Source organism: Camelus bactrianus, chromosome 13 (assembly GCF_048773025.1).
Source record: "Camelus bactrianus isolate YW-2024 breed Bactrian camel chromosome 13, ASM4877302v1, whole genome shotgun sequence".
NCBI classification, from domain to species: Eukaryota; Metazoa; Chordata; class Mammalia; order Artiodactyla; family Camelidae; genus Camelus; species Camelus bactrianus.
This window is the reverse complement of record NC_133551.1, coordinates 1,149,707-1,164,957: the sequence shown is the minus strand read 5'-3', so window position 1 is coordinate 1,164,957 and position 15,251 is coordinate 1,149,707.

The following is a 15,251-nucleotide window of genomic DNA, read 5'->3' as shown; positions in this document are numbered from 1 at the left end:
ATGTTTGTCAAATCCATGATGCATGTATCGTGTTCAGATCATGGAAAGTCACGGTGAGTGAAACAATTTAAATAAAAAGTCTAGTGGATACAACACACTCAAAGAGGATTTTTCTGTGCAATATGTCTCATTTTCTAAACTGGAGTTAAGAAAATGCTGTGAAATAATTTTAAATGCTTCTCGGTGTTAATATGACTCTCATAGTAGGTGAAAGTTCAGTAATCCACATGCAAACAACTCAGTAGTGAATATGTGTTGAATCCATGATGCATGTAGCATATATGGAACACGGAATTACATGGTGAGGGAATCACTGTCAATTAGATTTCTGTTGGAAAGAACTCGATGTAAGACAGTTTTTCTGTGAAAACTGCCTGTTTTTCAAACTAGCATTAGAAAATAGCTGGGAACTCAGAGTAAATAATTCCAAGTGTTAATATTCCTTGAATGGTGAATGAAAGATCGGTAATGCAAATGCTCACAAATCAGCAATAACTGTTTGTTGAATCCGTGATGTATGTAATGTGTTCGGAGCACAAAATGTCACGGTCAGGTAAACTATGTAAATTACATGTGTATCGGGTAGAAGTCGATAAAAGAGAATTTTTCTTCAAAATATGCCTCACTTCCGAAACTGGCTTTTGGAAAAGACTGTGAAATCTGGGTAAATGTTTCTTGGTGTAAATATGCCCTGTATTTTGTTGAAAGTTTGGTAATCCACATGTTCTCAACTCAGTAATGAATGTTTGTAGTATCCTTGATGCATGTAACAGGTTCGGAACGCGGAATATCACGGTGAGGAAACTATGTAAATTGTCGATTGGTTAGAACTCGCTCCAAGAGAATTTTTCTGTGAAATCTACCTCAATTTCAAAACTGGTCTTAGGAAAAAGCTGGGAAATAATAGTAAAATTACTTCGGTGTTTATATGCCCAGTTTGGTGATGAATGTACATTAATCCTCGTGCTCACAACTCAGTAATTAATGTTTTTTCGAATCCATGATGCATGTAACGTGTTCGGAACACAGAATATCATGGTGTGGAGACTATGTAAACTACAGGTCTAGTGGGTACAACACGCTCAAAGAGTATTTTACTGAGCAATCTGCCTCATTTTTAAACTGCCGTTAGAAAAATGCTGCAAAATCAGAGTAAATGCTGTAGGTGCACATATGCCATAAATGGTGAATGAAATTTAGGGAATCCACATGCAAACAACTCATTAAAATATGATTATCGAATCCATGATTCATGTAGCATGTTCAGCGCATGGAATGTCACGGTGAGTGAAACAATTTAAATAAAATGTCTAGTGGATCAACTCACTCAAAGAGGGTTTTTCTGCGATATAAGCCTCATTTTCTATACTGGAGTGAGTAAATAGCTGTGAAATAAGAGTAAATGCTTCTAGGTGTTAATATGCCTTGTACGGTGGATGATAGTTGGATAATCCACATGCTCACAACTCAGTAATGAAAGATTTTCCAATACGTGATGAATTTAATGTGTTTGGAACACGGAATGTCATGGTCAAGTAAGCTATGTAAATTTCATATCTGTCGGGTAGGACTCGCTAAATGACCATTTTTATGTGAAATAGGCCTCATATCCGAAAATCGCTTAAGGAAAAGCAGCGAAATCTGTGTAAATGCTTCTAGGTGACAATAGGAGTATTATGGTGGATGAAATATCGATAATCCACATGCTCACAACTCATTAAAGAATTTTTGTCGAATCCATCATGCATGTAGAGTGTTCGTAACACAGTATTTCATGGTGAGGGAAACTATGTAAATTAAAACTCTATTTCGTAAGACTCGCAGCAAGAGAATTTTTCTGTGATAATTTCATGATTTTTAAAACTGGCTTTAGGAATAAGCTGAGAAATAAGTGTAAATATTTCTAGGTATGAAGAGGCCATGCATGGTGGATGAAAGATCGGTAATCCACATGCTCACAACTCAGTAAGAAATGTTTGTCAAATCCGTCATGCATGTAGTGTGCTCGCAACATGGATTATCATGGTGAGGGAAACTATGTAAATTAAAATACTATTTGAACGGAGTCGCCTCAAGAGAATTTTTCTATGAAATCATGATTTTTGAAACTGGCATTAGGAAATTTCTGCAAAATCTGGTAAAAATTTCTAGGTATAAATATGCCTAGCATGGTGGATGAAAGATCGCAATACACATACTCACATCTCAGTAATGAATGCTTGTGAAATCCTTGATGTTTGTAGAATGTTCAGAACATGGAAGGTCACGGTGAGGGAAATTATGTAAATTACATTTCTATTGGGTAGAACTCGCTCCAAGAGCATTTGTCTGAGAAATTTCCATCATTCTCCAAACTGTCATTAGGAAAAAACAGTGAATTCGGAGTAAATGTTTCTTTGTGTAAATATGTCCTATTTGGTGTTGAAAGATTTTTAATCCACATGTTCTCACCTCTGTAATGCATGTTTGTCTTATCCGTGATGCATGTAACGTGTTCAGAACATGGAATATCACGCTGAGGAATCTATATAAATTATATGCCGATTGGATAGAACTCGCTCCAAGAGAATTTTTCTGTGATATCTACCTCATTTTCGAAACTGGTGTTAGGAAAAAACTGGGAAATCATAGAAAAGTTTTCTAGGTTAACTCTGCCATGTATGGGTAACAATGTTTAGTAATCCACATGCTCACAACTCATTCATGAATGTTTTTTCAAATCCGTGTTGCATGTAGCATGTTCGTAACACGGAATGTCACGGTGAAGGAAGAAATGTAAATTACATGTCTATTGGTTAGAACTCGCTTCAAGAGGATTTTTTTGAGAAAACTGCCTGATTTTGGAATCTGGTGTTATGAATAAGCTGTGAACAGTTTATAAATATATCTAGGATTAAATATGCCTTGTATGGCGGATGAAAGTTCGGTAATTCATGAAAAATACTCACAACTCATTAAAAACATTTGTCAAATCCGTGATGCATCTATCGTGTTCAGAACATGGAAAGTCACGTTGAGTGAAACAATTTAAATAAAATTTCTAGTGAATAAAACACACTCAAAGAGGATTTTTTTGTGCAATATGCCTCATTTTCTAAACTGGAGTTAAGAAAATGCTGTGAAATAAGATTAAATGCTTCTTGGTGTTAATATGCCTTTCATAGTAGGTGAAAGTTCAGTAATCCACATGCAAACAACTCAGTAGTGAATATGTGTTGAATCCGTGATGCATGTAGCATATATGGAACACGGAATTACACGGTACGGGAATCTCTGTCAATTAGATTTCTGTTGGATAGTACACGATGTAAGACAGTTTTTCTGTGAAAACTGCCTGTTTTTCAAAACTGGCATTAGAAAAAAGCTGTGAACTCAGAGTAAATAATTCTAAGTGTTAATATTCCTTGAATGGTGAATGAAATCTCGGTAATCCACATGCTCACAAATGAGTAATAACTGTTTGTCAAATCCATGATGCATGTAATGTGTTCATAGCACAGTATGTCACAGTCAGGTAAACTATGTTAATTACATGTCTATCGGGTAGAACTCGATAAAAGAGCATTTTCTGCAAAATATGCCTCACTTCCGTAACTGGCTTCTGGAAAAGACTGTGAAATCAGGGTAAATGTTTCTTGGTGTAAATATGCCCTGTATGATGTTGAAAGTTTGGTAATCCACATGTTCTCACCTCAGTAATGAATGTTTGTCGTATCCCTGATGCATGTAACAGGTTCGGAACGTGGAATATCACGGTGAGGAAACTATGTAAATTAAATGTCGATTGGGAAGAACTCGCTTCAAGAGAATTTTTCTGTGAAATCTACCTCAATTTCAAAACTGGTGTTAGGATAAAGCTGGGAAATAAGAGTAAAATTCCTTCGGTGTCAATATGCCCATTTTGGTGATGAATGTTCATTAATCTTCCTGCTCACAACTCAGTAATGAATGTTTTTTCGAAACCCTGATGCATGTAACATGTTCGGAACACAGAATATCATGGTGAAGAGACTATGTAAACTAGATGTCTAGTGGGTACATCAATTTCAAAGTGTACTTTAATGAGCCATCTGCCTCATTTTTAAACTGGCATTAGAAAAACTAGCAAAATCAGAGTAAATTCTGTAGGTGCACATATGCCTTTAATGGTGAATGAGATTTCGGTAATCCACATGCTCACAACTCAGTAATGAATGTTTTTCAAGTCTGTGATGCAATTAATGTGTTTGGAAGATGGAATGACACGGTCAGGTAAGCTATGGAAATTACATATCTGTCGGGTAGACCCAGCTATAAGACCATTTATCTGTGAAAAATACCTCATATCCAAAACTGGCGTTATTAAAAGCTGCAAAATCTGAGTAAATGCTTCTAGGTGACAATATGCCTTTTATGGTGGATGAAAGTTCGGTACTCCACATGCTCACAACTCATTAAAGAATGTTTGTGCAATCCATCATGTATGTAGCGTGTTCGAAACACAGAATATCATGGTTAGGGAAACTGTGTAAATTAAATTTCTATTTGGTAGAACTCGCACCAAGAGGATTTTACTGCAAAAACTTCATGATTTCTGAAACAGGCGTTATGAAAAACCTGCGAAAAATGAGAAAGTATTTCTAGGAATAAATATGCCATTCATGGTGAATGAAAGTTTGTAATACACATGCTCACATCTCAGTAATGAATTTTTGTCGAATCCGGGCTGCTTGTATTGTGTTGGGAACACGGATGTCACGTTCTGGAAAACAATGTAATTTACATGTCTCGTGTGTAGAACACACTCAAAGAGAATTTTTCAGCACAATCTTTCTCATTTTCTAACCCGGCGATAAGAATAAGCTGCAAAATCAAGGTAAATAATTCTATGTGTAAGGATTCCTTTTATGGTGAATGAAAGTTCGGTAATCCACATGCTCACAGCTCAGTAACCATTGTTTGTCGAATCCGTAATGCGTGTAGATTTTTGGAACACCGAATGTCACGGTGAGGGAAAGAAATTATATTACATGTCTATTGGGTAGAACTCGCTCCAAGAGTATTTTCCTATGAAAATTGCCTGATTTCCGAATCTGACATTAGGGAAAATCTGCGCACACAGACTAAGTGTTTCTAGGTGTAAAATGCCTTGTATGGTGGATGAAAGTTCTCTAATCCACATTCTCAGAACTCAGTAATGATTGTTTGTCGAATCCGTGATACATAAAGCCTGTTCTGAACACGGAACTTCATGGTGAGGGAAACTGTGTAAATTACATGTCTATTGGTTATAAATCGCTCCAAGAGGATTTTTCTGTGTATCTACCTCATTTTCGGTTGTGGCATTAGGAAAAACCTGCGAAAACAGAGTAAGTGTTTCTATGTGTAAATATGCCTTCTATGGTGGATGAAAGTTCAGTAATCCACATGTTCACAACTCAGAAATAAATGTTTGACGAATCCGTCATGCATGTAGTGTGTTCAGAACACGGATATTCACGGTGAGGGCAACTATGTAAATTACACGTCTATTGTGTATAACTTCCTCCACAAGGATATTTCTGTGGAAACTGCCTGATTTTTGATACTGGCATTAGAAAAAAGATGCGAACTCAAAATAAATATTTCTAGGTGTTTATATGCCTTGAATGGTGATTGAAAGTTCGGTTATCCACATGCTCACAACTCAGTAATGAATGTTTTTCGAATCCGTGTTGTATTTAACGTGATCGGAAGACGGAATGACACAATCAGTTAAGCTATGTAAATTACATATCTATAGGGAAGAGCTCCCTACAAGAGCATTTTTCCGCGAAATATGCCTCATTTCCGAAACTGATGTTAGGAAAAGCTGCGAAATCTGAGTAAATGCTTCTAGGTGACAATATGCCTTTTATGGTGGATGAAAGATCGGTAATCCTCATGCTCACAACTCAGTAAGTAATGTTTGTCAAATCCGTCATGCATGTAGCGTGCTCGGAACACGGAATATCATGGTGAGTGAAACCATGTAAATTAAAATACTATTTGAACGGACTCGCCCCAAGAGAATATTTCTGCGCAATCTTCATGATTTTTGAAACTGGCGTTAGGAAATTTCTGCGAAATCTGGTAAAAATTTCTAGGTATAAATATGCCTTGCATGGTGGATGAAAGATCGCAATACACATACTAACATCTCAGTAGTGAATGCTTGTGAAATCATTGATGCTTGTAGAATGTTCGGAACACGGAATGTCTCGGTGATTGAAATTATGTGAGTTACATTTCTATTGGGTAGAACTCGCTCCAAGAGCATTTGTGTGTGAAATCTCCCTCATTTTCGAAACTGTCTTTAGGAAAATACTGTGAACTCAGAGTAAATGTTTCTTGGTGTAAATATGCCCTGTATGGTGTTGAAAGTTTGTTAATCCACATGTTCTCACCTCTGTAATGCATGTTTTTCGTATCCGCGATGCATGTTACATGTTCGGAACACGGAATATCACGCTGAGGAAATGATGTAAATTACATGCCGATTGGGTAGAACTCGCTCCAGGAGAAGTTTTCTGTGATATCTACCTCATTTTCGAAACTGGTGTTAGGAAAAAGCTGGGAAATCAGAGAAAAGTTTTCTAGGTGTAACTCTGCCATGTATGGGGATGAAAGTTCAGTAATCCACATGCTCACAACACAGTCATGAATGTTTTTTCGAATCCGTTTTTCCATGTAGTGTGTTCGTAACACGGAATGTCACGGTGGAGGAAGAAAAGTAAATTACATGTCTATTGGTTAGAATTCGCTCCAAGAGGAATTTTTTGAGAAAACTGCCTGATTTTGGAATCCGGGTTTATGAATAACCTGCAAACTGAGAATAAATATATCTAGTTGTTAATATGCCTTGTATGGAAGATGAAAGTTCGGTAATTCATGAAAAATGCTCACAACTCATTAAAAATGTTTGTCGAATCCGTGATGCACTTATCGTGTTCAGAACATGGAAAGTCACGGTGAGTGAAACTATTTAAATAAAAGTTCTAGTGGATACAACACACTCAAAGAGGATTTTTCTGCGCAATATGCCTCATTTTCTAAACTGGAGTTAAGAAAATGCTGCGAAATAATATTAAATGCATCTCGGTGTAAATATGCCTTTCATACTAGGTGAAAGTTCAGTAATCCACATGCTCACAACTCATTAAAGAATGTTTGTGCAATCCGTCATGTATGTAGTGTGTTCGAAACACAGAATATCATGGTTAGGGAAACTGTGTAAATTAAATTTCTATTTGGTAGAACTCGCACCAAGAGGATTTTACTGCAAAAACTTCATGATTTCTGAAACAGGCGTTATGAAAAACCTGTGAAAAATGAGAAAATATTTCTAGGAATAAATATGCCATTCATGGTGAATGAAAGTTTGTAATACACATGCTCACATCTCAGTAATCAATTTTTGTCGAATCCTTGATGCTTGTATTGTGTTGGGAACACGGATGTCACGTTCTGGAAAACAATGTAATTTACATGTCTCGTGTGGAACACACTCAAAGAGAATTTTTCAGCACAATCTTTCTCATTTTCTAACCCGGCGATAAGAATAAGCTGCAAAATCAAGGTAAATAATTCTATGTGTAAGGATTCCTTTTATGGTGAATGAAAGTTCGGTAATCCACATGCTCACAGCTCAGTAACCATTGTTTGTCGAATCCGTAATGCGTGTAGCATTTTCGGAACACCGAATGTCACGGTGAGGGAAAGAAATTATATTACATGTCTATTGGGTAGAACTCGCTCCAAGAGTATTTTTCTATGAAAACTGCCTGATTTTCGAATCTGACATTAGGGAAAATCTGCGCACACAGACTAAGTGTTTCTAGGTGTAAAATGCCTTGTATGGTGGATGAAAGTTCTCTAATCCACATTCTCAGAACTCAGTAATGATTGTTTGTCGAATCCGTGATACATAAAGCCTGTTCTGAACACGGAACTTCATGGTGAGGGAAACTGTGTAAATTACATGTCTATTGGTTATAAATCGCTCCAAGAGGATTTTTATGTGAAATCTACCGCATTTTCGGATGTGACATTAGGAAAAACCTGCGAAAACAGAGTAAGTGTTTCTATGTGTAAATATGCCTTCTATGGTGGATGAAAGTTCAGTAATCCACATGTTCACAACTCAGAAATAAATGTTTGACGAATCCGTCATGCATGTAGTGTGTTCAGAACACGGATATTCACGGTGAGGGCAACTATGTTAATTACAAGTCTATTGTGTATAACTTCCTCCACAAGGATATTTCTGTGGAAACTGCCTGATTTTTGATACTGGCATTAGAAAAAATATGCGAACTCAAAATAAATATTTCTAGGTGTTTATATGCCTTGAATGGAGATTGAAAGTTCGGTTATCCACATGCTCACAACTCAGTAAAGAATGTTTTTCGAATCCGTGTTGTATTTAACGTGATCGGAAGACGGAATGACACAATCAGTTAAGCTATGTAAATTACATATCTATAGGGAAGAGCTCCCTACAAGAGCATTTTTCCGCGAAAAATGCCTCATTTACGAAACTGATGTTAGGAAAGTCTGCGAAATCTGAGTAAATGCTTCTAGGTGACAATATGCCTTTTATGGTGGATGAAAGATCGGTAATCCTCATGCTCACAACTCAGTAAGTAATGTTTGTCAAATCCGTCATGCATGTAGCGTGCTCGGAACACGGAATATCATGGTGAGTGAAACCATGTAAATTAAAATACTATTTGAACGGACTCGCCCCAAGAGAATATTTCTGCGCAATCTTCATGATTTTTGAAACTGGCGTTAGGAAATTTCTGCGAAATCTGGTAAAAATTTCTAGGTATAAATATGCCTTGCATGGTGGATGAAAGATCGCAATACACATACTCACATCTCAGTAGTGAATGCTTGTGAAATCATTGATGCTTGTAGAATGTTCGGAACACGGAATGTCTCGGTGATTGAAATTATGTGAGTTACATTTCTATTGGGTAGATCTCGCTCCAAGAGCATTTGTGTGTGAAATCTCCCTCATTTTCGAAACTGTCTTTAGGAAAATACTGTGAACTCAGAGTAAATGTTTCTTGGTGTAAATATGCCCTGTATGGTGTTGAAAGTTTGTTAATCCACATGTTCTCACCTCTGTAATGCATGTTTTTCGTATCCGCGATGCATGTTACATGTTCGGAACACGGAATATCACGCTGAGGAAATGATGTAAATTACATGCCGATTGGGTAGAACTCGCTCCAGGAGAAGTTTTCTGTGATATCTACCTCATTTTCGAAACTGGTGTTAGGAAAAAGCTGGGAAATCAGAGAAAAGTTTTCTAGGTGTAACTCTGCCATGTATGGGGATGAAAGTTCAGTAATCCACATGCTCACAACACAGTCATGAATGTTTTTTCGAATCCGTGTTACATGTAGTGTGTTCGTAACACGGAATGTCACGGTGGAGGAAGAAAAGTAAATTACATGTCTATTGGTTAGAATTCGCTCCAAGAGGAATTTTTTGAGAAAACTGCCTGATTTTGGAATCCGGGTTTATGAATAACCTGCAAACTGAGAATAAATATATCTAGTTGTTAATATGCCTTGTATGGAAGATGAAAGTTCGGTAATTCATGAAAAATGCTCACAACTCATTAAAAATGTTTGTCGAATCCGTGATGCACTTATCGTGTTCAGAACATGGAAAGTCACGGTGAGTGAAACAATTTAAATAAAAGTTCTAGTGGATACAACACACTCAAAGAGGATTTTTCTGCGCAATATGCCTCATTTTCTAAACTGGAGTTAAGAAAATGCTGCGAAATAATATTAAATGCATCTCGGTGTAAATATGCCTTTCATACTAGGTGAAAGTTCAGTAATCCACATGCTCACAACTCATTAAAGAATGTTTGTGCAATCCGTCATGTATGTAGTGTGTTCGAAACACAGAATATCATGGTTAGGGAAACTGTGTAAATTAAATTTCTATTTGGTAGAACTCGCACCAAGAGGATTTTACTGCAAAAACTTCATGATTTCTGAAACAGGCGTTATGAAAAACCTGTGAAAAATGAGAAAATATTTCTAGGAATAAATATGCCATTCATGGTGAATGAAAGTTTGTAATACACATGCTCACATCTCAGTAATCAATTTTTGTCGAATCCTTGATGCTTGTATTGTGTTGGGAACACGGATGTCACGTTCTGGAAAACAATGTAATTTACATGTCTCGTGTGGAACACACTCAAAGAGAATTTTTCAGCACAATCTTTCTCATTTTCTAACCCGGCGATAAGAATAAGCTGCAAAATCAAGGTAAATAATTCTATGTGTAAGGATTCCTTTTATGGTGAATGAAAGTTCGGTAATCCACATGCTCACAGCTCAGTAACCATTGTTTGTCGAATCCGTAATGCGTGTAGCATTTTCGGAACACCGAATGTCACGGTGAGGGAAAGAAATTATATTACATGTCTATTGGGTAGAACTCGCTCCAAGAGTATTTTTCTATGAAAACTGCCTGATTTTCGAATCTGACATTAGGGAAAATCTGCGCACACAGACTAAGTGTTTCTAGGTGTAAAATGCCTTGTATGGTGGATGAAAGTTCTCTAATCCACATTCTCAGAACTCAGTAATGATTGTTTGTCGAATCCGTGATACATAAAGCCTGTTCTGAACACGGAACGTCATGGTGAGGGAAACTGTGTAAATTACATGTCTATTGGTTATAAATCGCTCCAAGAGGATTTTTATGTGAAATCTACCGCATTTTCGGATGTGACATTAGGAAAAACCTGCGAAAACAGAGTAAGTGTTTCTATGTGTAAATATGCCTTCTATGGTGGATGAAAGTTCAGTAATCCACATGTTCACAACTCAGAAATAAATGTTTGACGAATCCGTCATGCATGTAGTGTGTTCAGAACACGGATATTCACGGTGAGGGCAACTATGTTAATTACAAGTCTATTGTGTATAACTTCCTCCACAAGGATATTTCTGTGGAAACTGCCTGATTTTTGATACTGGCATTAGAAAAAATATGCGAACTCAAAATAAATATTTCTAGGTGTTTATATGCCTTGAATGGAGATTGAAAGTTCGGTTATCCACATGCTCACAACTCAGTAAAGAATGTTTTTCGAATCCGTGTTGTATTTAACGTGATCGGAAGACGGAATGACACAATCAGTTAAGCTATGTAAATTACATATCTATAGGGAAGAGCTCCCTACAAGAGCATTTTTCCGCGAAAAATGCCTCATTTACGAAACTGATGTTAGGAAAGTCTGCGAAATCTGAGTAAATGCTTCTAGGTGACAATATGCCTTTTATGGTGGATGAAAGATCGGTAATCCTCATGCTCACAACTCAGTAAGTAATGTTTGTCAAATCCGTCATGCATGTAGCGTGCTCGGAACACGGAATATCATGGTGAGTGAAACCATGTAAATTAAAATACTATTTGAACGGACTCGCCCCAAGAGAATATTTCTGCGCAATCTTCATGATATTTGAAACTGGCGTTAGGAAATTTCTGCGAAATCTGGTAAAAATTTCTAGGTATAAATATGCCTTGCATGGTGGATGAAAGATCGCAATACACATACTCACATCTCAGTAGTGAATGCTTGTGAAATCCTTGATGCTTGTAGAATGTTCGGAACACGGAATGTCTCGGTGTTTGAAATTATGTGAGTTATATTTCTATTGTGTAGATCTCGCTCCAAGAGCATTTGTGTGTGAAATCTCCCTCATTTTCGAAACTGTCTTTAGGAAAATACTGTGAACTCAGAGTAAATGTTTCTTTGTGTAAATATGCCCTGTATGGTGTTGAAAGTTTGTTAATCCACATGTTCTCACCTCTGTAATGCATGTTTTTCATATCCGCGATGCATGTGACATGTTCGGAACACGGAATATCACGCTGAGGAAATGATGTAAATTACATGCCGATTGGGTAGAACTCGCTCCAAGAGAAGTTTTCTGTGATATCTACCTCATTTTCGAAACTGGTGTTAGGAAAAAGCTGGGAAATCAGAGAAAACTTTTCTAGGTGTAACTCTGCCATGTATGGGGATGAAAGTTCAGTAATCCACATGCTCACAACACAGTCATGAATGTTTTTTCGAATCCGTGTTACATGTAGTGTGTTCGTAACACGGAATGTCACGGTGGAGGCAGAAAAGTAAATTACATGTCTATTGGTTAGAATTCGCTCCAAGAGGAATTTTTTGAGAAAACTGCCTGATTTTGGAATCCGGGTTTATGAATAACCTGCAAACTGAGAATAAATATATCTAGTTTTTAATATGCCTTGTATGGAAGATGAAAGTTCGGTAATTCATGAAAAATGCTCACAACTCATTAGAAATGTTTGTCGAATCCATGATGCATGTATTGTGTTCAGAACGTGGAATGTCACGGTGAGTGAAACAATTTAAATAAAAGTTCTAGTGGATACAACACACTCAAAGAGGATTTTTCTGCGCAATATGCCTCATTTTCTAAACTGGAGTTAAGAAAATGCTGCGAAATAATATTTAATCCTTCTCAGTGTAAATATGCCTTACATACTCGGTGAAATTTCAGTAATCCACATGCTGACAACTCATTAGTGAATATGTGTCGAAACCGTGATGCATGTAGCATATACTGAACATGCAATTGCATGGTGAGGGAATCTCTGTCAATTACATTTCTGTTGGATAGAACTCGATGTAAGACGGTTTTTCTGTGAAAACTGCCTGTATTTCAAAAATGGCATAAGAAAATAGCTGGGAACTCAGAGTAAATAATTCCAAGTGTTAATATTCCTTGAATGGTGAATGAAAGCTCGGTAATCCACATGCTCACAAATCAGTAATAACTGTTTGTCAAATCCGTGTTTAATGTAAAGTGTTCGGAGCACAGAATATCACGGTCAGGTAAACTATGTAAATTACATGTCTATCGGGTAGAAGTCAATAAAAGAGCATTTTTCTGCAAAATATTCCTCATTTCCTAATCTGGCTATTGGAAAATTCTGTGAAATCAGAGTAAATGTATCTTGGTGTAAATATGCTCTGCATGGTGTTGAATATTTGGTAATCCACATGTTCTCACCTCAGTAATGAATGTTTTTCTTATCCTTGATGCATGAAACAGGTTCGGAACGTGGAATATCACGGTGAGGAAACTATGTAAATTAAATGTCGATTGGGAAGAACTCGCTCCAAGAGAATTTTTCGGAGAAATCTACCTCAATTTCAAAACTGGTGTTAGGATAAAGCTGGGAAATAAGAGTAAAATTACTTCGGTTTCAATATGCCCATTTTGGTGATGAATGTTCATTAATCCTCGTGCTCACAACTCAGTAATGAATGTTTTTTCGAAACCCTGATGCATGTAACATGTTCGGAACACAGAATATCATATTGAAGAGACTATTTAAACTAGATGTCTAGTGGGTACATCAATTTCAAAGTGTACTTTACTGAGCCATCTGCCTCATTTTTAAACTGGCATTAGAAAAACTTGCAAAATCAGAGTAAATTCTGTAGGTGCACATATGCCTTTAATGGTGAATGAAATTTAGGGAATCCACATGCAAACAACTCATTAAAATATGATTATCGAATCCATGATTCATGTAGCATGTTCAGCGCATGGAATGTCACGGTGAGTGAAACAATTTAAATAAAATGTCTAGTGGATCAACTCACTCAAAGAGGGTTTTTCTGCTATATAAGCCTCATTTTCTATACTGGAGTGAGTAAATAGCTGTGAAATAAGAGTAAATGCTTCTAGGTGTTAATATGCCTTGTACGGTGGATGATAGTTGGATAATCCACATGCTCACAACTCAGTAATGAAAGATTTTCCAATCCGTGATGAATTTAATGTGTTTGGAACACGGAATATCATGGTCAAGTAAGCTATGTAAATTACATATCTGTCGGGTAGAACTCGCTAAATGACCATTTTTATGTGAAATAGGCCTCATATCCGAAAATCGCTTAAGGAAAAGCAGCGAAATCTGTGTAAATGCTTCTAGGTGACAATAGGAGTATTATGGTGGATGAAATATCGATAATCCACATGCTCACAACTCATTAAAGAATGTTTGTCGAATCCATCATGCATGTAGAGTGTTCGTAACACAGTATTTCATGGTGAGGGAAACTATGTAAATTAAAACTCTATTTCGTAAGACTCGCAGCAACTGAATTTTTCTGTGATAATTTCATGATTTTTAAAACTGGCTTTAGGAATAACTGAGAAATAAGTGTAAATATTTCTAGGTATGAAAAGGCCATGCATGGTGGATGAAAGATCGGTAATCCACATGCTCACAACTCAGTAAGTAATGTTTGTCAAATCCGTCATGAATGTAGTGTGCTCGGAACATGGATTATCATGGTGAGGGAAACTATGTAAATTAAAATACTATTTGAACGGAGTCGCCTCAAGAGAATTTTTCTATGAAATCATGATTTTTGAAACTGGCATTAGGAAATTTCTGCGGAACCTGGTAAAAATTTCTAGGTATAAATATGCCTAGCATGGTGGATGAAAGATCGCAATACACATACTCACATCTCAGTAATGAATGCTTGTGAAATCCTTGATGTTTGTAGAATGTTCGGAACATGGAAGGTCACGGTGAGGGAAATTATGTAAATTACATTTCTATTGGGTAGAACTCGCTCCAAGAGCATTTGTCTGAGAAATCTCCCTCATTTTTGAAACTGTCATTAGGAAAAACCTGTGAACTCGGAGTAAATGTTTCTTTGTGTAAATATGTCCTATTTGGTGTTGAAAGATTTTTAATCCACATGTTCTCACCTCTGTAATGCATGTTTGTCTTACCCGTAATGCATGTAACGTGTTCAGAACATGGAATATCACGCTGAGGAATCTATATAAATTATATGCCGATTGGATAGAACTCGCTCCAAGAGAATTTTTCTGTGATATCTACCTCATTTTCGAAACTGGTGTTAGGAAAAAACTGGGAAATCATAGAAAAGTTTTCTAGGTTAACTCTGCCATGTATGGGGAAGAATGTTCAGTAATCCACATGCTCACAACTCAGTCATGAATGTTTTTTCGAATCCGTGTTGCATGTAGCGTGTTCGTAACACGGAATGTCACGGTGAAGGAAGAAATGTAAATTACATGTCTATTGGTTAGAACTCGCGTCAAGAGGATTTTTTTGAGAAAACTGCCTGATTTTGGAATCTGGTGTTATGAATAACCTGCGAACAGGTTATAAATATATCT